Source organism: Cibotium barometz, chromosome 2 (genome assembly GCF_041138505.1).
Source record: "Cibotium barometz isolate CiBa-2024 chromosome 2, ASM4113850v1, whole genome shotgun sequence".
Taxonomy (NCBI): Eukaryota; Viridiplantae; Streptophyta; class Polypodiopsida; order Cyatheales; family Cibotiaceae; genus Cibotium; species Cibotium barometz.
In genome coordinates, this window is record NC_141047.1 from 52,322,208 (window position 1) to 52,348,130 (window position 25,923).

General features: G+C 38.4%; 1 long non-coding RNA gene across 4 annotated transcripts; it reads right to left on the reverse strand.

Annotated features, from left to right (window-relative positions):
- Positions 1–7,455: 7,455 nt before the first annotated feature.
- LOC147641217 (uncharacterized) lies at positions 7,456–24,148 on the reverse strand. Of its 4 annotated transcripts, none has more exons than XR_015269073.1 (4): positions 23,989–24,148; positions 11,942–12,064; positions 11,459–11,523; positions 7,456–7,474 (listed from the first exon to the last, which is right to left on the reverse strand). It is a non-coding gene; the product is annotated as an uncharacterized LOC147641217 (long non-coding RNA). The 4 variants fall into 4 exon arrangements; XR_015269080.1 differs by having other exon boundaries at positions 7,460–7,474; positions 11,459–11,526; XR_015269072.1 differs by lacking the exon at positions 7,456–7,474 and adding an exon at positions 9,188–9,338.
- Between the last annotated feature and the right edge of the window lie 1,775 nt (positions 24,149–25,923).

Here is a 25,923-nt window from a genome sequence, read left to right on the forward strand (position 1 = left end):
AAAAACTTGTTGGAAAGAATCTCCTCCTTTGTAACTACTTCAATGGAGTTCAGATGAGCTGCTTCTAATGGATCTCTACTAATCTCCTTCTTTGATATCTAACGCACCACGGCATCAATCTTGTATATTCTCACTCTTATGTCCTTAGTGAGGCGATCCTTAATAGCTATTGGTAACACAAATTATAAGATTTTGTGCTAGTCATGAGACTTCAAGCCACTAAGCTCTTCGTCCTTTTTGTGAATGCTCTTTTTAAGCAATGCATACAACTAGTGGATGTGAGCTCAAAACGTGATAAGTACTCTACGACGATTGTTGTCTGTTGCTTGTTCCATGGGTGAATGTGTGGAGTTCTCTTGGGAGGTGTAGTAGTAGTCCATAACATTTGTGGTGCCACTGCTTAGGAAACCGCCATCGTTTCTTCCATCTTCCTAGAGCTCCAGCTCCCACTATGCAAGTTTCATTTGTTACCTTTGCATTCTGGAAGTGCACTATGAAGTATTGTGTGGATAAGGTTTGTGTGGAAGTGAAGAAACTAGATTAAGTGTATGTTGAAGTGTGTGTGCATTAGGAGACCTTTGGATATCTTTTGGGCCTTGTAAAGATTCCTAATTTTTAGGGATTAAGGCTAATTTTATGATTTCTTAAGGAGACAAGGTCAATCAAGAGGGCTACTTGGAGCTTTCTAGCCCATAACTCCCCTACAAAAATAGGGTCTAATGTTGTCATTCTCTCACCTCTTCTCTTTCTAGCAAGCTCGTAACTAAGGGGGGAGCCACAATGGACAATTTATTTTTCCCATTTTGCAAGTTTTATACTTTGAAACTAACCCCAGATCCATATATATGTAAAACATTCAATTTTTAACCTTGATTTGCCCCTAAAACCCACTCTATCTCATCATTGAATGACTCCACCTTTTTCTCCTTCATTTAATGCCTCTATCTCATCATTGAATGACTCCACCTTTTTCTCCTTCATTTAATGCCTCTACCAACAAATCAACCAAATCAGAGATCTCTTATCACTTTTCACATCATCAATCTCGCAACTAAGGGGGGCCAAAAATAGTGATTTTTCTTCTCTCATTTTTGAACTATTTTGCTTTAAAAGTAATTCCAAACCCATATATATGTCAAAAAATCATTTTTCAATCTCAATTTTCCCCCAAAATTTAACCATCTCTCTCTCTCTCTCTCTCTCTCTCTCTCTCTCTCTCTCTCTCTCTCTCTCTCTCTCTCTCTGTGTGTACTATGAGCTTGGCGTGTGTAGCTTCACTCTATCCCTCTCTCTACAATCCTCTCATCTACTCTCAACTCTCCCTTTCTCTCTCTATTGTGAGCTAATGGCTTGCAAACTCTCTCTCTCTCTCTCTCTCTCTCTCTCTTCTGTGAGACTTCATCCTCCCTCTCTTTAATCTCAACCCCTTAGAAGGTTATGGCATGCACTCACTCCCTCTAATCTCAATTCCTATCCCTCTCTCTCTCTCTCTCTCTCTCTCTCTCTCTCTCTCTCTCTCTCTCTCTCTCTCTCTCTCTCTCTCTACTGTGATCTTAGGACCTCCCTCTTCTTTTCCACTATCAAATCCTTCTAAGCATGGCATTGCATTAAATTACTAACACTAATGTTCCATTGCATTGATGCAAGGTTGATTTGCATGTGTGGGTGTTGGAAGAGTATGTAACTTTGGATAAGGTTCATCTCCCAGAATAGGAGAGGAATGTACGTAGACAAGGGGGTCACACTAATGTGGATATATGGGTTGATGGGCATCTATACCCAAATAACCTAAGAGCACATTACCCACCCACTTTCAAAGACTTACCATCATTTATTCAGTATGTGTGAGATGGTGAGAATGGGATGCTCGGCTACTGCAAGAGATTAGCAATAACTCATGGTGCTAGAGTCTTCTGCTTGTCATCACAGTTGCATACGCTCCAAGTTAACCTTGCTAGTGTACACCAAGGCCTACTTCAAGCTCAAGTGAAAATTAAGGAGCTTGAGGGTGTAAATCAAGAGAGAGCAACATGTGTGGAAAAGCTTATGTAGACCATATCCCACATGAAAAGCACTCCTATTGGAGTTAGGGAGTGTAAGAGGCCACGTTTGCATTAGTTCATGTGCAGGGGTGTACATATGTGTGTGTGTGTGTGTGTGTGTGAGAGAGAGAGAGAGAGAGAGGATACATGTAAGATGCATTTATTTCAAAGTGAGGACACCTCACCACACATCCCCAAATTTAATCTATATTGAAATTTAGGTAATTAAAATTGTGTGTGTGTGTGTGTGTGTGTGTGTGTGTGTGTTTTCATTTTAAACATAATACAATACCCTATAGCTGAATACCAAATTCAAAAGACACTCTATACTCAAGATATGAATGGAAACATGATATATTCATCATCTGTGTAATACATCATGTTTTTGGAGCACTGAGTCTCAAAAGTAAAACTTCAAGATGAAATTTAGATCTAGTGATAGAAAGAAACACAACAAGCCGACGCAAATGCTCAGCAAAGAAACCCTTTTTCACACATGCAATCCAGAGAAGATGAGTCCTATTACCTGCATCCATACAAACGGACAAACAAATGTGTTAGTTTGGATGTTTCTTGCGTGTCAGGGGACTCAGCCACTTGTCATCGATGTCACTCAACATTACACATGTCATAGGTCTCTTATGTAGTAAAAAATCCCTAAAAGAAAATATATCAAGAGGCAAGCTATACCAAATCCAAGCAGCCAATTATCCAATCAGGGAGTGTTGAGAGAATATCCCATCAAAAATTTACTTCTTTATTATCATGCTAGGTCAAGCCTAGATATGTTGACTTATCTTTTAATTTCAAATGCTTTAAAATGGTGTATGGACCAATGAATACCAAAGGTGTAACCGTAAAAGTACACACATGCTTCATTTTTGTTAATCAAAAAGATTTTTTATGCTCTGTACAAAAATATGCTAAGTGAGCCACAATTACTTTAGTTTTTTCAAAGTTACACTGTATACTTCACCAGAAGGATCCAGATCTGAATATGCAAATTTAGACCATTATATGTGAACTCAACAAAAGTCCATGAGTTATAATCAGAATACTCTATTCATGTTTTTTCATTCCTTCATCATATCCCAAAATCAGTACTACAAAGAACATCACATTAACCCTTAGATTAAAGCATGTAGAGCCTATGTGTAGGCAAAAACTACCCATAATCAAACCAGTCTCAAGAGATGCCTCTGTTGTGTGTGTCAGTAAAAAGCAATATGATTAGGTAAAAAGTCTCATCACATGTCATAGCCCAATATGGAAATTTTCAAAAAAAAAAGCCAAAATCTTATGTACTAGTAGAAAAACACAAGCTAATGCCCATTGTATGGACATAATTTACTCAAGATGATCACCAACTAGGAAAACAGATAGCATCGGTAAAATCCAAGGAGAAACTCTAAGGGTTTAGATGAAAACCTCCCTATGAAGGTCAAACCATATAGAGGCAAGAAGCCCTGAGCCATACTTTACAAGTGTTGTCCTTGCAACAATGTAACAAAAAATAAACTAGAAAAACATCATTTGTGGTGCATAGTTTCAAGTCAGAACCTTTTCTAGCCCGTAAACTAGCTCAAGAAAACCCTTCATTCACGAACTCCTCAACATTTCTACCAGTGTGTACAGACACCAGGTAACACTGTTATCTCAAAAGGATACTAGGTCTTGCAAAAAGACCACTCCAAAACTACATGCCAAAAAGCAATCAGGTCCCAAGTGGAGCTGGAACCCAAAAATGCAGTAAATACCCCAAAAACTACACAGTGGACAGAAGGCATCCACACCAAACCAATACAGAAGTTGGAGAGGAGGCTCAAAATCTCACAGATAGACAGAGCAGAGGAGAAGTGAACCTACTTCTCAAACATTGCCAAGACTAGGTGAAAACATTAAGGAAATTTCTCCAATAGAGTTAGTTAGAAAAAGCCATGATGTGTTCTGCCAAGACCAGTATAATTTAGGTTTTGATCAGAAGGGTAGGCATTCCAAACCTCCCAAATTTATTATTAAGAAACCTACAGTAGATGTAGAAAATAGTAGCAGCAAAAAATAGCTATGAGGGTTCTAAAAGTGAAATCTGCAAACAGCAAACTTCAAAACAACAAGGCTGATTCTGCTAACAACTTCAAGGCCTTAGAGCTCATAATGAACCTAAGCAAAAAAGAACATACTTGGTTTTGATTACTTAGAAAAAGTGCTAGGCTAGCACCCCTGCACAAGAGAGATGATATATCTCAGGTAAAAAAACTATATTAGGCCCAGAGAAATGAATAAAAAAGCTACCAGAGCAAGCCTTGTATGAGTAGTATAAGTATACCCTGCCAAGTCCAAAACCTACATAGCTAGTATATTAAAAATTAAAGAAAGGGATATGGAACACCCAAAAAAAACCAAAAAGTTTCAGCTTGTGACACTGTAAAAGATTCTAAGAGCCAACTGGAACTATGTAATTCAAAGCAAAAACCAGAAAATCCATTGGGACATTAACAAGCAAAGCATAATATCTCACACCAAGAACCATTTACTTCACATTTTACAAATCTATAGGCAGCAAATGAAAACCATTGATGATCAGAAGGTGACCTAGACAAAAATAGAGCTTAGAGAACTGTAAAATCTCAAGCAGCATCAAGCCCATGCACTAAATATCCTAACAACCAATATCCATCATGCTTCTATCATCAGACCCAACAGATCATTAGCATCATCTGCATAATACTTCATCAACTTGCAATTAACCATTTAAAAATGTAAGCCAAGCTACATGAGAACAGAAAAACGCACCTAGTTTGGAAGGTCTCCCACCGCATGCAGTAAAGTCATGACAGTAAGCCAAATGCAGACTGAGTGAGTGAATAGATTACTCACCTTAACTTATATAGGAGATGAAGTTCTTTGAAAGGTTTCCCTCCAGAATGTATAGTAGCATGTATCTACTAAATGTGCCAGTCCACAACCACCAAAAAACAAGCCAGATTAGCAAATCCACAGCCTCAACCTCCAACCCATGAAGTGCTAATAAACACCAAGAAGAGCCCCACCCAGGACATGGTATTTGTGGAAAAATCAGATACAGGATCCTGACTCTACACAAGAGAGAAACAGAACCACTAGCAGTCAGATAATAAATGACAATCCCAAAATGGTGTTCACATTGCCAACTATAATAGACCCCTCCATCAGTGCACTAAATAAGTCATCTCCCCCTTAGTTTGGAGTTTATTTCTTAAAAAAACAAAAAGAACTCAATATGAGAGTTTATTGAAAAAAACAAATCAGGGAATATTTAATAAAAATGATTTTTTAGAAGAGAAATGTGTGTGTGTGTGTGGGGGTGTGGGTGGGTGTGTGTGTGTGTGTGTGTGTGTGTGTGGGTGAGTGTGTGTGTGTGTGTGTGGGTGAGTGTGTGTGTGTGCCCACCCTTACCGAGGCACCATACTCTAGCTGAGGCAGTAGATCCCAAGAGTATGGGCCTATTGCCTCGAGAGAAAGGAGAGTTGCCGGGCTAAATCTAAGCCCTGGCCAATCATTCAAAGCTAAACTGTTAGTTATGTCAACCTTCTGAAACCCATTTGAACAAAATTTATTTACTAGTTTTGGAGACATCTTCAAAGGTAATAAATAAATTTGAACATGAATACACAACCAAGTGAAATGGTCCCAGGATAGTATTCCTGGCTTGTATGAAAGTTCTATTACTTTTTCTCTTGACAAACTCTACTGGGATCATAGGTAATTTATCCCATTTCCATGAGTATTTAGTAGAATACTCTCTGAGAAAAGGAGGATCTAAGATTATTTATAAATTTAGATATGTAGTTGTTGTGATGAATTTAGAATCTCCAAAATCCAAAACCTGTAGATAGGTAGGTTCTATGGATATAATATCCAAGGTGTAAATATCTTTTAAAAGATGCTCAAATTCAAATTAGTTCATTCCCAAAATATCATCCATATATCTAAAAGAATGCTTAAGCTTTTCTAGTATATCCTTATGATGCATAGAAGCATGCTTAACAAAAAAGTTATACTCAAAAAAGGCAAAATATAAATTGCACATTACTGGAGAGAAGAAGAATCCCATGGGGATACCTTTCATTTGTCTAAAAGCTTGGTCTCCTAGCTGAACAATGTTATGGTTAAACAACCAGCCAAAGACATCTTGAAACTCATAATTATCCATAGATTGAGGAAAAGGTAAAATAGATTTTTTCACCCATTTTGTATTTCTAAACATAGTGATTTTTGCAAAACCAAGGTTTTTTCTTCTTTCAAACACTAAATCACATACATTATTTAAAATATTAATCAATCTCCTGAATCACCAGTTAGTGGTATATTTTCATAGCATTAAGTGATATCTGTCGTATATATTGAATAGATAGTTTTTGGCAGATTAAGCAAAAGCTCAATTGAGTTTTCAACCACCCAGAAGGTATTCGTGTTGATCCCAAGGAAAGTAAACAGATCCTTTTATTTCTATGCACAAATCAGGTAATGGAAATCTAACATGATGAGATTTAGTATCTGAGTGATAGTGTCAGTGATGTTAGTGAATACATAAGAAGATGCATTTGAAATCCATCTAAATTTATTTTTATGTATTTTGAAAGTAGGAAAGAGTACCGGCAGCTTGGAGTTAGGATAACTAAAACCCTTCTCTGTCAATTTCTCCTGGAGGAGTATAGAAGTATCATAAGAATTCTGTGAGAGAGTAATAAACTCTACGCCCTCTAGTCTTTTTTTAGCCGCTAAAAAGGCCAACTGTTTTACAGATAAAAGAAACATTATTTGGGGCTTTATTCAACCCAATTATCATAAACTTGTCAGTAATCAAGTAAAATATTTTAATATATCTAAAGTTATCCATGAATTATCATTAGATAACCATTTTTTAGGGATTTTGTCAATGAAGCCCATGAAAATACCAGGAATAGAAGATGAGATTTCAAGTTGAATCTCTGGCTCCAGTTGGGGAGCTTGTGAGCAATGTCAGCCGCACAGTCCAGTAGGGCACCAATGGCCAAATGTGGGTTCAAAGGCTCAGGAGGTATATGATTGAGACCTTGTTTTAACAATTTCCTAAAATCAATATTTTCAACAAGGTTCAAGTCTGTAGTACAGACATGCATATACCAAAATCCTGAAAAGGAGTAGTAAATTTCGAAAATTCTTTACAAAACAAGGAGGGATTTTACCCATACGAAGGAAGTCCGTTCTGCAAAATAAATGCTTAAGTGGAATAATGCATTTCCAACCAATTCTAATCCTCTCCAAGCAGTCATGGTTCCCTAGAGGCACATGAAAAAATCTTCATTGGAGAGACAAATTGAAAGAGTTTATTAGCAATGCACAAAACATTAATCAGTTGGATTATCTTCAGGAGTATAGAGAGTCCATCTTCAAGTGGGTCCCTTGCGGACCTGAAATAAACAAATATAAAATAGAGGATTACAGATCTTGAAGATTACAGATAGGGAACCCACATCCCCTTCCTTTAAAAGTATATGATTTAGATTTTCCTCTAGAATAGCTATTAGTGAGACAGCAGGAGATAAGAAAGAAGTAAAAGCACTAGGGGTGCCACTAGAAATACCATAAATCTTTTTGGGAGGGAAAGTAGAGGAGGGATTAGTGTCAATGAATGGGGAAAGTAACCCACGGATCAAACTGACCCCTGTAAATTGGCCATAGTTAGTAAGTAAGTTGCCAGGATTTGAACTGTGCAATTCCTTAAGAATCTCCAACATTGCCTCACGAAAGTGAATGAAGACAATCTATGCAATCACAAGATTATTTGCACCTGCCCTCCAAGCCAAGAACGAGAAGAGATAGGTGAAAAACAGCATCTTTGTCAGGAAACAAGTCTTCTAGATGGTTGAGTACGAACCAAAGTGCATGACCAAACCATATGATACTGGATTCACAAGGGGCATATGGATCCAAAAATTTATAGGCACACTTGAGATAGGGCATTTGTAAGTTCCCTTAGTTCTCCCATAGATCCCCACCGGAGAGGAGCACTTGGAAGGATCCAGGAAGTGCATGGAGAAGGGAGATTTTATGAGTTCTCCCCGATCCAAAAATTGCTTACCCTTAAGAGCTTGATTTTTATAGTCCTCCAAAGTGGATACAAGTAGATTAGCCAAAAACATCCAGGTTTCAACTTTGATAGGGGCCAGAAAACCTTTGTTATAGAGCTAGTGTCCATAAGCGATGTGCAACACTAGCAGACTCTACCTCAATCTGCCTAGGTGGCAGAAAAGAGATAGACTTTAGAGACTTTTGGTACTAGTTCCAAAAGCCTTGAGTCTGTCATAACACATAGATCATTATGAAAAGCCTTGACAGCTTCACGTGCTGCAGGGTCTCTCCCAACCCCCAGTAGTAGGTATAATCGGAGCAGTTGGAGCAAAAACAAAAGCGGGTTCCAAACCACATTGCCTGCTAAGGAAATTAGACAATTCTGACCTAGATGCAGTAAAGGCCATAAGATCCGCATGAAGGGTTTTTGTAAAAGTAAGGATTTTTCTAATATGCTCAAAAAGAGCCAAAATCCCACTTTCCTTATCCTTATCTAGCTCAGCCAAAAGCTTAACCCAATCATTAAAGGAGAGGAGTTGTAGAAGAGAGCCATGTTGGTACAACTCTTGTCAAGGACATGATAATATCTTGTGCATCTTCGGTCTTGATGCATGCCAAAACATTCTGGTGGTAGACCTTTAAGATAGTGAATGGTTAGAAGGAATCTCTACCCCTTTGAAAAGGGGTAAAATCTATGAGACATAAAACAGAGTATTAGTCAAAGGAAAGGTACTTTTGAAGCTAGACTTCCTAAAACCAACCAACCCAAGGGCACCATGGTTGTGAGCTAAGCTCCAACCTCAATCAGCATACAATTCAATCTTTAAGACTATCGGCTAAAAGCCCAATGATAGTGAGAATTGTATACGGCTATGGTATAAAGAGTTTGAGTATGAGTATTTGGACTATCTTCGAAGATAGTAGCCCTTGTAGCTAGAGTGTGTGTTTTTGTTTTAAACATAATACAATACCCTACAGCTCAATACCAAATTCAAAAGACACTCTATACTCAAGATATGAATGAAAACATGATGTATTCATCATCTGTGTAATACATCATGTTTTTGGAGCACTGAGTCTCAAGTAAAACTTCAAGATGAAATTTAGATCTAGTGATAGAAAAAAACACAACAAGCTGACGCAAATCCTCAGCAAAGAAACTCTTTTTCACACATGCAATCCAGAGAAGGTGAGTCCTATTACCTGCATCCATATAAACAGACAAACAAATGTGTTAGTTTGGATGTGTCTTGTAGGTGTCAGGGGACTCAGCCACTTGTCATCGATGTCACTCAACATTACACATGTCATAGGTCTCTTATGTAGTAAAAAATCCCTAAAAGAAATTATATCAAGAGGCAAGCTATACTAAATCCAGGTAGCCAATTATCCAATCAGGGAGGAGTGTTGAGAGAATATCCCATCAAAAATTTACTTCTTCTTTATTTATCATGCTAGGCCAAGCCTAGATATGCTGACTTATCTTTTAATTTCAAATGCTTTATAATGGTGTATGGACCAATGAATACCAAAGGTGTAACCGTAAAGTACACACATGCTTCATTTTTGTTAATGAAAAAGATTTTTTATGCTTTGTAAAAAAATCTGCCAATTGAGCCACAATTGCTTTAGTTTTTTCAAAGTTACACTGTATACTTCACCAGAAGGATCGAGATCTTAATATGCAAATGCAGACCATTATATGTGAACTCAACAAATGTCCATGAGTTATAATCATAATACTCTATTCATGTTTTTTCATTCCTTCATTATATCCCAAAATCAGTACTACAAAGAACATCACATTAACCCTTAGATTAAAGCATGTAGAGCCTATGTGTAGGCAAAAACTACCCATAATCAAACCAGTCAAGGGATGCCTCTACTGTGTCAGTAAGCAATATGATTAGGTAAAAAGTCTCATCACATGTCATAGCCCAATATGGAAATTTTTAGAAAAAGCCAAAATCTTTTGTACCAGTAGAAAAACACAAGCTAATGCCCACTATATGGACAAAATTTACTCAATATGATCACCAACTAGGAAACAATAGAGCATGGGTAGAAAACAAGGAGAAAATCTAAGGGTTTAGATGAAAACCTCCCTATGAAGGTCAAACTAGATAGAGGCAAGAAGCCCTGAGCCATACCTAACAAGTGTTGTCCTTGCAACAATGTAACAAAAAATAGACCAGAAAAACATCATTTGTGGCCCATAGTATATACTAGTTCAAGAAAACCCTTCATTCACGAACTCCTCAACATTTCTACCAGTGTATACAGACACCAAGTAACACTGTTATCTCAAAAGGATACCAGGTCTTACACAACGACCACTCGAAAACTACATGAATCAGGTCCCAAGTGCAAGTAGAACCCAAAAATGCAGTAAATACCCCAAAAACTAAACAGAGGACAGAAGGCATCCATACCAAACCAATACAGAAGTTGGAGAGGAGGCTCAAAATCTGATAGATAGACAGAGCAGAGGAGAAGTGAACCTACTTCTCAAGCATTACCAAGACTAGGTGAAACATTAAGGAAATTTTTCCAATACAGTTAGTCAAAAAAAGCCATGATGTGTTCTCCCAAGACGAGTATAATTTAGGTTTTGATTAGAAGGGTAGGCATTCCAAACCTCCCAAATTTATTAGTTAAGAAACCTACAGTAGATGTAGAATATAGTAGCAGCAAAAAAATAGCTATGGGGGTTCTAAAAGTGAAATCTACAAACAGCAAACTTCAGAACAACAAGGCTGATTCTGCTAGCAACTTCAAGGAATCAGAACTCATAGTGAAGCTAAGCAAAAAAGAACATACTTGGTTTTGGTTACCTAGGAAAAGTGCTAAACCAAAAAGTTTCAGCTTGTGACACTGTAAAAGATTCTAAGAGCCAACAGGAACTACGTAATTCAAAGCAAAAACTAGAAAATCCATTGGGACATTAACAAGCAAAGCATAATATCTTACACCAAGAACCATTTACTTCACATTGTACAAATCTACAGGCAACCAATGAAAACCATTGATGATCAAAAGTTGACCGAGACAAAAATAGAGCTTAGAGAACTGCAAAATCTCAAGCAGGCATCAATCCCATGCACTAAATATCCTAACAACCAATATCCTTCATGCTTCTATCAGACCCAACAGATCATTAGCATCTGCATAATACTTCATCAACTTGCAATGAACCATTTAAAAATGTAAGCCAAGTTACATGAGAATAGAAAAAAGCACATGGTTTAGAAGGTCTCCCACTGCATGCAAGGAGAAGAGTCATGACAGCAAGCCAAATGGTGGAGACTAAATAGATCACTCACCTTAACTTATATAGGAGATGAAGTTCTTTGAAAGGTTTCCCTCCAGAATGTATAGTAGCATGTATCTACTAAATGTGCCAGTCCACAACCACCACAAAACAGGCCAGATCAGCAAATCCAGAGCCTCAACCTCCAAGACATGAAGTGATAAACACCAAGAAGAGCCCCTCCCAAGACAAGGTATTTGTGGAAAAACCAAATACGAGATCCCAACTCTAAACAAGAGAGAAACAAAACCACTAGCAGTTAGATAATAAATGACAATCCCAAAATGGTGTTCACATTGCCAACTATAATAGACCCCTCCATCAGGGCACTAAATAAGTCATCTCCCCCTTAGTTTTTGGAGTTTATTTCTTAAAAAAACAAAAAGAACTCAATATGAGAGTTTATTGAAAAAAACAAATCAGGGAATATTTAATAAAAATGATTTTTTAGAAGAGAAATGTGTGTGTGTGTGTGTGTGTGTGTGCCCACCCTTACCCAGGCGCACCATACTCTAGCTGTGCGCGACAGTAGGGCCCAAGAGTATGGGCCTACTTCCTCAAGAGAGAAAGGAGAGTTGCCGGGTTAAATCTGAGCCTTGGCAAATCATTCGAAGCTAAACTGTTAGTCAGCAAATTAATTATGTTAGCCTTTTGAAACCCATTTGAACAAAATTTATTTACTAGTTTGGAAACATCTTCAAAGGCAATAAATACATCTGAACATGAATACACAACCAAGTGAAATGGTCCCAGGATAGTATTCCTGGCTTGTATGAAAGTTCTATTACTTTTTCTCTTGACAAACTCTACTGGGATCACAGGTAATTTATCCCATTTTCCATGAGTATTTAGTAGAATACTCTCTGAGAAAAGGAGGATCTAAGATTATTTATAAATTTAGATATGTAGTTTTTGTGATGAATTTGGAATCTCCAAAATCCAAAAATTGTAGATAGGTAGGTTCTATGGATATAATATCCAAGGGGTAAATATCTTTCAAACGATGCTCAAATTCAAATTAGTTTATTCCCAAAATATCATCCATATATCTAAAAGAATGCTTAAGCTTTTCCAGTATATCCTTATGTTGCATAGAAGCATGCTTAACAAAAATGTTATACTCAAAAAGGCAAATTATAAATTGCACATTACTAGAGAGCAAGAGAATCCCATGGGGATACCTTTCATTTGTCTGAAAGCTTGGTCTCTTGGCTGAACAATGTTATGGTTAAACAACCAGCACAAGACATCTTGAAACTTAGAATTATCCATGGATTGAGGAAAAGGTAAAATAGATTTTTTCACCCATTTTGCATTTCTAGACATTTTGATTTTTGAAAAACCGAGGTTTTTTCCTCTTTCAAACACTAAATCACATACAATATTTAAAATATTAATCAATCGTGAATCACCAGTTAGTGGTATATTTTCAAAGCATTGAGTGATATCTGCCATATATATTGAATAGATAGTTTTTGGCAGATTAAGCAATACCTCAGGTGAGTTTTCAACCACCCAGAAGGTATTGGTGTTGATCCCAAGGAAAGTAAACATATCCTTTTGTTTCTGTGTACAAATCAGGTTATGGAAATCTAGCATGATGAGATTTAGTATCTGAGTGATAGTGTCAATGATGTCAGTGAATACATAAGAAGATGCATGATGAGATTCAGTATCTGAGTGATAGTGTCAGTGATGTCAGTGAATACATAAGAAGATGCATTTGAAATCCATCTAAATTTGTTTTTATGTATTTTGAAAGTAGGAAAGAGTACAGGCTGCTTGGAGTTAGGATAACTAAAACCCTTCTCTGTCAATTTCTCCTGGAGGAGTATAGAAGTATCATAAGGATTCTGGGAGAGAGTATAAAACTCTATGCCCTCTAGTCTTTTTTTAGACACTAAAAAGGCCAACTGTTTACAAATAAAAGAAACATTATTTTGGGCTTTATCCAGCCCAATCATCATAAACTTGTTAGTAATCAGGTAAAAATTTTTTAAAACTTGTTAGTTTATGCTAATTGGGCTTTATCCAGCCCAATTATCATAAACTTGTTAGTAATCAAGTAAAAATCTTTTAAAATATCTAAAGTTATCCCATGAATTATCATTAGATAACCATTTTTTAGGGATTTTGTCAATGAAGCCCATGAAAATACCAGGAATAGAAGATGAGATTGCAAGTTGAATCTCTGGCTCCAGTTGGAGCTTGTCTCGGCAATGTCAACCGCACACAGTCCAGTAGGGCACCAATGGCCATGAATGGAATGAAGCCCATGAAAATACCAGGAATAGAAGATGAGATTGCAAGTTGAATCTCTGGCTCCAGTTGGAGCTTGTCGGCAATGTCAACCGCACAGTCCAGTAGGGCACCAATGGCCAAATGTGGGTTCAAAGGCTCAGGAGGTAAATGATTAAGCCCTTGTTTTAACAACTTCCTATAATCAATATTTTCAACAAGTTTCAAGTCTGTAGTACAGACATGCATACCAAAATCTTGAAGCTATTGGCAAACTTCTTTTGCCGTATTTGGCTGAAGTGGTCATGTTCTTCAACTGCCCCAACATACTTTAGCCAATCGGTGTCTGAATTGTCGTCATGGAAGACATACCATTCTAGCCCAGGGAATCCATTAGGTTTGCAAGTCATGTAGGAGCATGTTTCCCTTGATGGTTCCACTTTAATGGCATGTTCCAGTTCTTGAGTGGCAACTTTAGGCAGGTATACGGTGCTAAGCATGTATAGAGATGTGATCTAATCAATAGTACAATTTTTGGAAGTGATGCAAGCTCTGGAGGAAATGGAAATCCTCTCGAACACATCCTAAATGCTCTTCTCTCCTAATATCAATTTCTCCTCACCTCTTCATATCTTGCCATCCACCTCTTCATAACTTCACATTGAGAGTAAAAAATGTATTCACCTACTTCAACATTGATTTGTCCATTTTATCTGCTCTTCCTTTGCCTTGTGGTATGTGGGACACCATGCATGCATCATCCTCATTACTTCATAATTGTGGCATTCTAGCCTTTTCTAGGATTCACTCAAGAGAGATACTCTAAAATGTGGACACATCCTTCTTACACTAGCCAACCCCTTGCCATGCTTCCTTCTGGCCTAGGTCTTTGCCTAACAAAATCCTTCAAGGTCTTTATGAAACACATTTGGTGAAATAGTCCGTGGTGGCACGATCACATATCGAGCTTGTGATGGGTGTGCCGCGGGACCGATAGGTCCAACAAAATCTACTCTCCATTTTTTGAAGGGTTGTCTTACAATAATAGGGGTGAGCGACATCTTGTCCCTGTGTTGTGGGATAGCAAAACGATGACATTCTTCGCACTGTTTAACAAATTCTATGGCATCTTCGAATAACATAGGCTACCATAATCCTACTTGAAGTACCTTGCAAGCCGTGATCTCTCCATCAAAATGCCCGTCTGCTATCCCTGAATGAGCTTCATCCAATGTCGTGAGACGAACTCATCTTCTCTCACACATCTTCTTAGCACATTATCTTTACCTAGCTTATATAGTTCTCCCGCAATCAATTGATAAGGTACAGTAAGCTTGATAAGCCATCGCATTTTATCTTTGTTCAAGGGTAACTCGTAGAAAACCATGAGCTAGATAATCAGATATCTCCTCGCTCCATTCGGGTACCATGTCGAGTTTGAACAAACAAGCATCAGGGAGATCATCTTTGATACCAATTGCTAGTTCCCCATTTGGAATTCTTGACATATGATCGGCTAACACATGTTGTGTCCCTTTTCTTACCATAAATGTAAAGTCGAATTCCAACAATAATAGCAACCATCATGTGATTCTTCTCGTAGTGCAAGGCTTATTCACTAAGTACAATAAGGCTTATTCACTAAGTACACTAAGGCTTGATGGTCCACGAAGAATACGAATTTGTTAGCCAATATGTAATGTCGATACTTCTTGATAGCGTAAACCATGGCCAATCCTTCTCTCTGTGTGGTGGTGTAGTTAATCTTTGCATCATTTAATTGACAACTAGCTAGGCTAGATAGTCCAATTTGAACTCATTGGGTTGGGCTAGTACGCATCCACCAATAGCAAAGTTTGATGCATCAATATGCACATGAAATATGAGGTTCCGATTGGGGGGTCGTAGAATTGGCATGCTAGCCAATGCCTACTTCAGTCAATCATATGCTTCCTGGCATTCCTCAGTCCATTCAAAGACAATGAGTAGCTTATACAATGGCCTGGCGATTTCAGCATAGAAAATTATGAAGCGCGATAATACCCCACGTGTCCATAAATCTTTGCGCACCTTTGTAATTAGTCGGAGGTGGCAGCTCCAATATTAACTTGCTATCATCCATGGATATATCATTCTTTGAGACAATGTGTCCTAATATCACACCATGTTTGACCTAAAATTGACACTTTAAAGGGTTCAGGGATATACGATATAATCAACATCGCTCGAACACCTTCCTTAAGCAAGCCAAATGGTCCGCCCATTGAGAGTGTGTACATAGATCATAAATTCCTTAAGGAGGGCAACGAGCTCATCTTCTTCAGCCAAAGTCAAGTCCTTAGCAATGTATACGGATCTGGCTTCCTCCCTTGGTCTCATAATACCAACTTCCTTGACTTCCATCGGGCCATCATATGATGTGGATAGCCTATTCTCCCAGTCAGACCACTTTCCGTTCGTCTCAACAACACTGTAGGTTTTGAAGTGGCCTGGCACTGAGAGCAAGTCTGGTTTATTCTCATTCTCACTTTTGTTTTAGCCATGACTTTTCTAGCCTCATATTTAGCTTTTGCCAAAGCTTTATTCCATTTTCGATGCCTAGCTTTTGTAACCTTAGGTGTTTCTGGCTCTTGAAGGGTGACTGTCTCCTTGTGTCTTCCTTCCAATGATATCTTACTGAACTCCTCACCCCAATCCTTAGAAAACTCATCGTGTACCTTAGAGGCTTCGAGGTATCTCAGCCCCACTGGGCATCCGTGGGTTTTCTTCGTAAATAGGACATTTCGTCGGGCAATATATCCTTTTTGTTTTCTTCATCTTCTGAGAGGCGTTGAGCGTTGGTACGGCCTTGTGTTATGGTACCTTCTATGCTAGAGGCGAAAGTCAATCTATGGATATTGCTTCTCACTTGGATCCAATGTGTTCTCTTGGATTACTAAGAAGCAACCCACAGTGTCACTTTCTTCAAAACTGAAGCAGAGTACAAGGACGCTTACAGTGAGGTCAGCCACAACCTTACGATGTGAGGCAATATCGTTGAGGAGGATTCTAGCAGATATGGGAGTTACAGTGAGGTCAACCACAACCTTACGATGTGACAATCAAAGTTGCATGGTCATTACAAAGAACCCTGTGTTTTATCCTCACACAAAGCACATTGAGATTCAGTATCATTATGTACGGGAGTTGATCGAGGATGAGATTGTGGAGATGGAGTACTGTTCTACAGAGCAGAACTACATTGACACCTTCACCAAAGCTCTTGAGAAGGACTACTCACTCGACATCTTCATGGACTTGGCATTGGGCTCAGAAAATCTTAGTTCATCTTTGGGTGGACATTGAGGGGGGGTGTTAGTATATGTTCAATGCCCTACTCTTAGCATGTATTTCACATTGATGTATGGTGCACATTTGTATGGCCCCCATTATGAGAAGAAGCCATTGGTGCACATATGTTTAGTGGGAACCTTAGCTTAGATGCTAGAAGGGGTCGTAGTTTTGACCGTTGATGGTTAGGAGATGATGAGGGGGGTACAAGCGTTAGATGGGGTCTAGGGGAATATTCCCTCAGATACTAATTTCATCACTAGTGGGCAGTGCATGGTTGGGACGCGTTATTAATATGTGGGCAGTGAGCCGCGTCAATGCAGTGTAGCCGCCCACACCGCACTACTTGTAGCACTATACATGGACATAATTGGCACAAGCTAAGGTATCCAACGGTTGTGAGCATATATTCCCTATACTCTATATGCCCTCCATCCAAAACTTTGTCTAGATCGTCATCTAAGCTCTACACTAGAGCGCACAGGTGGACAACACCATCATATTGTACCTATCTCTTGTTTGGTATAATCAAGATTTTAAAATTTTCTTCATTCTCTCTATTGCATTGTTTAGTGTACTTTCTCTTGTTGTATCATTTTCTATTGTGCCATATTCTTACACTTATGACCTTTCATATTCCCAATCACATGAATGGAAACATAACTACCCTTATCTAGGTATAACCATTATCGTATCCCCCAATCACGTGAATGGAAACATAACTACCCTCACCTAGCTATAGACACTATCACCTTAATAACCAAGGGAAGTAGCAATCTTGAAATGAATGAAGCTTGAATGACAATTTCTATCTCTCTATGTTTTTTCACATGATAAATTCTTGTAATGTTACTTAGTAAGTTGATGGCTCTTTAACACATGACGACCATGATTTTAGAGTCCTTAACTCTCTTACCCACTCTCATAGTAATAAATTAATTCTCTCGTTTGGTGGAAGGATGAAGGTTCAAAGAAATGGTGTTCTTCTAATTGTCTAGTGCCCTTGCATCTCTAGTGACGATGGCATGGTGCCTATGATGGTGGTGTTTGATTCTCAATTGAGATTTTTAAAATTGCTAGCACTACCTAGCAATGAGGCTACATCCATGAGAGCAATAAGGCTACATCCATGAAAGTGATGCATGTACAAAGGCTAGTGAGACACACATTAGTGGGCATAAGGGAGAGACAATCCTTGATGGCTGGCACACAACCCTAGCAAGGGAGACCTCTATCAAAAGCATCATCTGTTGTCGTGTCTTGTGTGCACATTGGCCATGTGGGTGGTGGAAACAAGTGACAAATGTGTTTGTTGTCATGAGGTGTAGGTTCGATAACTATTTGATCTTTTGCCGTTTGACCACTATTGTACCCAATTCCATGTGGGGTGGCAAGGATTAGGACCTCATCCCATTAATCCAGAATGTCATCTATATTTGCATCATTTGAGATCTATAATACCAAAAATTTACTTTTGTGAAAGGTTCTTTATTGTAATGTATAATATATATGTGAGGTGATTATCCCTGTGGAAGACCCACATCATTTGGTATGCCAATAATGCTCACTAGGAAGGAGGCTATACAAGAAGCTAAGTTTATGTGAATACTTTCTCATGACTTTTTGATGGTAGCCCCAGGAAGCTTGTATGAGAAGCTAGCAGCTTGGTAGTGGTGTGTGGAATCATCTTTAATGGCCTTATGATGATCCGGCTCCAAACATGAAGGATTCCAAGGGATTTCATGTAATATTTTGTACAAGGTGTGAGAATAAGTGGAGTGTTTATTATAAATACCATGTGTATGATTTATAAATACAATGTTATGGGATGTAGTGCTAAATGTATATAGAATGTGTGATGAGTCATAAAATAGGAGTGGGCCTTATGTTTAAATGGAATGGTAACTCTAGGAACAAGATGCATAACACATGCTAATCTTGTGGAGGCATGTGGAGGAGTATGGAAGTATGCATAGAGAAGAATCCTTCTAGAGGTCCTATGTGGGCTAATGAGACTTTTGACATGTATATTTAAGGGACCTTTGTGTGGGATGAAGGTGGGTTTGATCTTATCGTCCAAGTTAACAAATCTTTACATTAAGAAATTGAGAAGACATGTGAAAAGTAGCCAAGAAGGACAAGTGATAGTGACATCCGTGCTTAGGCAATCCAAAGTTGAATGCTTCTTGTATCTCTTAATGTAACTCTTGAGAAGAGTGAGAAATATCCTATATAAGGAGCCCTCTTGCTCACTTGTAATGTAAAGCACATTCGAAATAATGAGGTATATTGAGATAATATTGGATATGTTGTGATATATAGTAACATACTAGCATATTGAGCCATAGAGAAATAATGAGGAATATTGAGATAATATTGGATATGGTGTGATATATATTAACATATTAGCATATTGAGCCATAGAGATTCCCTATAAGTGCTAGAGTGAGCTATCCTCACTCCTATAGTTTATTGCTTTCCTACTTTTGATGTGTGTTAGTGATAGAATTCTAGTTTCCTTGGATCTTGATGGTGATGCACTAATTTAGCAAGCTTGTCTATGTGTGTGTGTGTGTGTGTGTGTGTGAAGGGATTCATGCTTGTGTTTGTGTTCTCTCTTATTATGTCCCCTCATTACCTCTTCTAGCACATGTCTAATTAAGTCTTATTCATCAGTTCCTCACTTCTCATTTTACTTCAATAATTATGCACCCAACAAGGTCATAAATGAGGAGCCCTGATTGGTGAGAGTTGGGACCTGTTGAGTAAGGTTTGCAAGTGAGGTTGATGTTTTATGGAAGACTTCAAAAATCAATGTGAAAGGTAGAGAAATACATCTTTATTGGTTATCTTTGGAGCAGGAAGGTTATAGATATTATAACCCTACCACTCATGAGATGCAAGTAAGCAGAGATGTTGTCCTTGATGATATGAGTAGCTGGTATGCACTAGCAGTGAAGGTAACAGAAGATGCGTGTAAGAAGTATTGATGTTGCACTACATGTAGAACAACACCCAACACGTGCTTAGTGGACTTGGAGAGTCCACTAGCAGTGTTAATCCATGGTCATGCAAGTAGGTATACATGTATCACGCAAAGGAAAGGAAAAGATAGATCAACCTTTTGTACCTGCCTGCAGGTCACTCGTATGTGGATACTGACGTTAGTGGCTTTGAGTAGAGCCTTAATAAGGAGCTTGGCATTCCGTTTGTGGTTACTTCTGGTGTAAGGAGAACCAGGCCTATTTTGAGGACACCTAGCAATGATCTAGGTGTACGCAAGTCTACAAGGATTAGCTACCCTGTTTTGTCAACACATTGAGATATAATGGATATACATCTTGTCATTATGCTTACATGGTTAAAATAATACATGAGTTAAAGCTCACTTGTTTTAAGCAGGCATTTGGAAATAAAAAATGGGAAGATGCCATGAATGTGGAGATTGCAGCATTGGATGCAAATGCAACATGGGAGTTAGTGCCTTTGCCTAAAAAAAGAAGACAATTGGATGTAAGTGGGTATATAAGGTCAAGCATAACGGAGCCTTTGTTTCATGAGAGCAGGTATAAGGCAAGATTGGCTGCCAAGGGCTATGAGCACACCTATGGCATTGTTCAATGAGAGAAGGTATAAGGTGAGATTGGCTGCGCCAAGGGCAATGCGCAGACCTATGGCATTGACTATAAGAAGACATTTATCCTGGTTAGCAAGAATGGCAACCATGAGAGCTGCCATTACTATGGGTGGAGCAAAGAGTTGTTCTTTATATTAGATGGATATAAAGAATGCCTTCTTGCATGGTGATTTACAATAATAAGTTTATAGGATAGAGCCACCAGGTTATGAGAGTGATGCACACTTAGATTTTGTATACAAATTACACAAATCACCATGCAAGAATGCCTTCTTGCAGGGTGATTTGCAATAAGAAGTTTACATGATGCAACCACTAGATTATGAGAGTGAGATGCATAACTAGATTTTGTATGCAAATTACACAAAGCCCTATATGGCTTAAAGCAGGTACCCAGAACATGGTTAAATGAGATTGGGGAGTATCTTGTTACCATTGGATTTCAGATATCCAATGCAATTTTTTTTACTTTATGTGAAAAAGACAGATAGAGGGAATATACTATTGATCATTTATGTAGATGACTTGATTATCACTAGTGATACTGATACTGACATACATGATGTTAGGAGGCTTTTGAAGCAAAAATTTGAGATAAAGGATTTGGATGAGCTGCGATATTTCTTGGGCATAAAGGTGGTGAGATCACCTCATGGCATTTTGTTATTATAGAAGCAATATGGCTTGGACATGTTGTCCAAGTATGGTATGATAGGTTGTAAGCCTATTTCAGTGCCATTGGAGTAGAACACAAAGCTTTCCATAGATACAAGTGAGCTTTTGGATGACCCCACTACATATAGGTGCATATAGTGGGTAGCTTGATCTACATGACCATTACTAGGCCAAACTTGCTTGAGCTATATTGTTGGACTTGTGAGTTAGTTTATGTAAGCCCATTGGAAACCACACTTGGATGTAACTAGGTGGATTCTCAGCAAGTACATAAAGTCCACATTTGATTATGGACTTTTCTATCAGGCTCGTACAGAGATATAGCTACATGGATACAAAGATGCTGATTGGACTAGTAGTGTCGTAGACATGAGGTCTACTAGTGGCTTTATGTTTTCATTTGGGAGTGCTACTTTGAAAGAAGGAGAAACTCTTTGGAGACAAAGTTATCAAACATCCTCGATAAGTTGTGCCCCTTATAGTACAAACAAGAAAGTTTGAAAAAGTTCTTATCTTCTATGTCTTTACAAAGCCATATCAAGGAACACTAATTAATTAAATGGTTAGATTTGCAGTTTGGAGACGATGGCCCAGTAAAGCAACGAAGTCTACATTGCCTAGAGGATCCAGACTTGATGCTATTTTAGAGTCGAAGAAGGTTTGCATGTATGACTTTTTTCATTGCGATTGCTTTCCTATGGGCAAGGATTTGAGGAGGATCAATGCTTGGTTTCAAATTCTCTACAAAGGGACCTGCATCTAGTGTTGACTTAGTGAGGCCAATGGATCAGGATGGAAGCGGTACTACATGGGTTATGTTTGAGCAAACATGAAGAGTAGTCGGGTGGTCAACACTTACATGTCATGTCTATGATCCAAGGTATTTTGCAAGATCAATCATGTATATGTCCCAAGTGTGTCTATTTTTATTATGATTTTAAAAACAACTCTATGTCAATCGTGTAGTTTATAAAAATTAGTAACTAATAGCAACATGTGAAATGAAAGAAGACATTGAGACAAATTATTTTTTGGGAGATTATGAAAGAGGTGATGTTATGCGTTGGGCATTCAAAGGAATCCTCTTTGGATGCAGGATCTATATAGGAAACACTCCTCTATCTCATCTTTACACTCGAGGCTTGTACTTAAGATAGTGTTACCCTCATGAAACAATAAGCTTCACGCTTAGCTCTTTGTTAGCTTATCACTCATTGGTCTCTTGGGTTGAGTATTCTCACTCTTTAATAGTGTATTAGTCATGCTTGTTAAGCTCTAGCTCTAGCCAACAAATGGTATCAGAGCTATTGTTGGTGTACTCGTGAATAAGTTAACCATGTGCATGCTTAATATGAGATCTAGAGAGAATGGGTATTAAGGGATTGTGTGCTTCTTTGTGAGCTTAGTAATCCTTAATATTATTCATTATTCAAAGGCTAAATAGTGATTAGAAGAGAGGAGAACCTCTGATTTGATGCTTTCGTTGTGCTTGAGAGTAGTTGAGTGAGGCATTCATTAGAGGTGAGATTTGTAAGAAATTCATCTTTGTGGTCCAATGGAGTGAAGATACTCAAATTGCACAAGAGTGGGCTTCTTCTTCAAAGCTCAAGAGGCTGAACTTGAAGCGATGAGCACCTACAGGGGCTCTACATCAACATTCAAATCTCTACAACAACTCTAGAAAGGCTTGAAGTGATCTGATTTGAGACGCTCGAAAGTGTTTCCAAGAGGAGCAAGAGGAGTTTGTTCATTGGTTGTGGCTCAAATCACCAAGCTAGGGTGATTAGAGAAGGGTTAGCATGGGGGTTTTCTGCAAAACAGTGGGCTAATGAGTTTTGGCTTAACTAAATCCCTTGTTGGTTTGACCAAAGGCACAACATTGGTACATCCAAAGCTCAAGGTGAAGGTGCAGAAGAGTTCTGAGAAACCTCAAGCTCATTCACTAGGGTTTAGAGTAGTAATGCAAGCTTAATCATAATTAGTCACTAATGATACTGTGCAGTCCAGTGACATAGGCCTCATACAGCCCAAATCTTGGCAAATCTACATGAAATTTTACTTTTTCAAGCTTAGGGGAGCCTCCAGCAGGTCACAGCCCATCTCCTTGAACCTTCAATTTCTTGATTTCGGCATCTCTCGGGCGGATTAGATAGAGATTAAGGGTCACCTTCTAAAACCAGACCAGACAGCTAGTACTTGCAATACCAGATGAATGCCAAGGCTATTAGGCGTTATGGGTGCTATAACATAAGTATCTTTATGTATTCTCCACTGCTATGTATGTTCCATCTATAAACTTTTAATTGGATGATTTATTTCATTTTAATATGCAGGTCTTCGATATAGCGTGGATAAAACAAACACACCATGCACAAACCTTGCCAAGAGCAAGCATGGGAGTTCGCTTGCTCGAGAAGGTTTTGAAAGAAAGGTCAGCTTGTATGATGCTCTTGTGAAGTGACTTGGGAAATGCTCTGCTCCAAAGTGTCAAAATGCAGGATATCAAAGTGAAAAACAAGGGTGTTGGCCCTAGCTTAGAGAAACTTGTTAAAAGGGTGGAAAGGGTCAAAGGGGCATGATGATGATATCTTCTCTTCTCTCTTTGGAGTGTCAACACAACATGAGTAGAGATAACTAGATGTATGCAACGGAAAATACCATACCACGATGTGTACCCGCCAGCATAGATGTGTACAGGCCTCCTCTGGTAAAACAAACCCCATGATTCCCTCAAGAGCAAGCGGAACCATAGAGTTTTTTTTTTTTGGCCACAATGTCGTTCAGCTTCCCTCTCAGTCCATTCCATCATTACAAAAGCGAGCGAGAGGGGGAGAGAGCAATATTATTATGTTCTCTTCTCTAATGCCAAACTTTATATATATATATATATATATATTATGTTCTCTAGTTTTATTATTATGCAGTACAAAATGAAGGCAAAATTTAAATAAATGCAAAATCGGAAAATTGGAGTAATTTGAAATAGAGAGAGGGGGAGAGAGCAATATTATTATGTTCTCTAGTTTTATTATTATGCAGTACAAAATGAAGGCAAAATTTAAACAAATGCAAAATCGAAAAATTGGAGTAATTTGAAATAGAGAGAGGGATTTTTTTTCCCGAATTTTGGATTCGTTTTTTTTTTAAATTTTTGGCATCTCTTTAATGCAAGAGCAAGAAGAGGAGCAAGGTCAGTTTAGGGTTAGGGTTGGTGTTGGGTCAAGTAAGTTCAAAGTTATAGCTAGGGCTAGGGTTATTTTGCCACGCAAGCAGCGATAAGCCAAAACATAAAACATACCATAAAGACCATGCTGGCCTTAAGCTAAATCGAGAAACATACCATAAAGACCATGCTGGCCTTAAGCTAAATCGAGAAAGAAGAGAGAGGGAGACAAAGAAGAAGAAAAAAAGAAGAAAACCATATTAAGTTGTGAAAGGCTTATGAGACACAATACATACCAAAAAAGATGATGTTGGTTTTGACCTAGATCCATGAGAAAAAAGAAAGACTAATATTAACGTCTAGGAAAGGCCTCAAGGGTCCACGAGACCAAAAGCAATACAACGGTACCATGGATATATTGAGCCATAGAAAAGTGAAAGGAAGGGTAAAAAGAAAATATCAAACACTAGTGTATGTAGTGTGTAAGTGAGATATGTCATGATTAGCTAATGATGATACCCACCTCTGATCCAATGGAAATCTTGAGAGAGAGAGAGAGAGAGAGAGAGAGGGAAGGAGGGAGGCTCAAATCTTGAGAGAGAGAGAGAGAGAGAGAGAGAGAGAGAGAGAGGGAAGGAGGGAGGCTCAAACAACCATGTCTGATGTATGTGTAGTCCAAGTAGATCTAACCGGATTATCCAGTTGATCTCATGTTGTGAGAAGTTGAGGTAGGGGGAATCTGATTGTACATGAAAACACTCTCTGCCCAAATGTGCTAGAGAGACATGCCCACTATGAGGTCTTGGTACCGCATCCTGGCTGAAGCAGTTGCTTCCCAGAAGGTGAAGATGTTGTCCAAAATGCTTTGATCCTCCTCGCTAGTCGATTAGTGGCAATTATGGTCATGCAAAACTTAGGACACATAAAAGTAACTCCAAGGTATATTTACTTCTGCATAATCTCTTATAGGACCTCTCTATATAGAAAAGATAATTTTGAGGTGACTACATAAGATGTGCGTTGAAGGTATAACCTTAGTTTTTCCCAAATTGATCGTAGTCCAGGCAAAATCTATCCAATGCATCTAAGGGTTTCTCCAAACCCTCGATTGAATCTGACATCAAGACGATGCTATCAAAACATAGCAATATAGGCACTAGAGATGGACCAATGGTGAGCTCTTGCCCCCAAAACCATCCACAAAGACTGCAATATGACCAATGTATAGACCAAAGGGTGCAAATGAGAGTGTGCATACCACCTAACCCCAAAAGTGCTACATATCTTCTTCCTTGCCCTCAACTAGCCATAAAAGTCAAGATACAATATGGCATGGAGTTTTTCATGATGCCCATGTCCCATCCTCTCTTCCATAGATTTTATCATGTAGTATTTCTCCATAGATTTACGCCATTATATGGTCAATCATGATAGT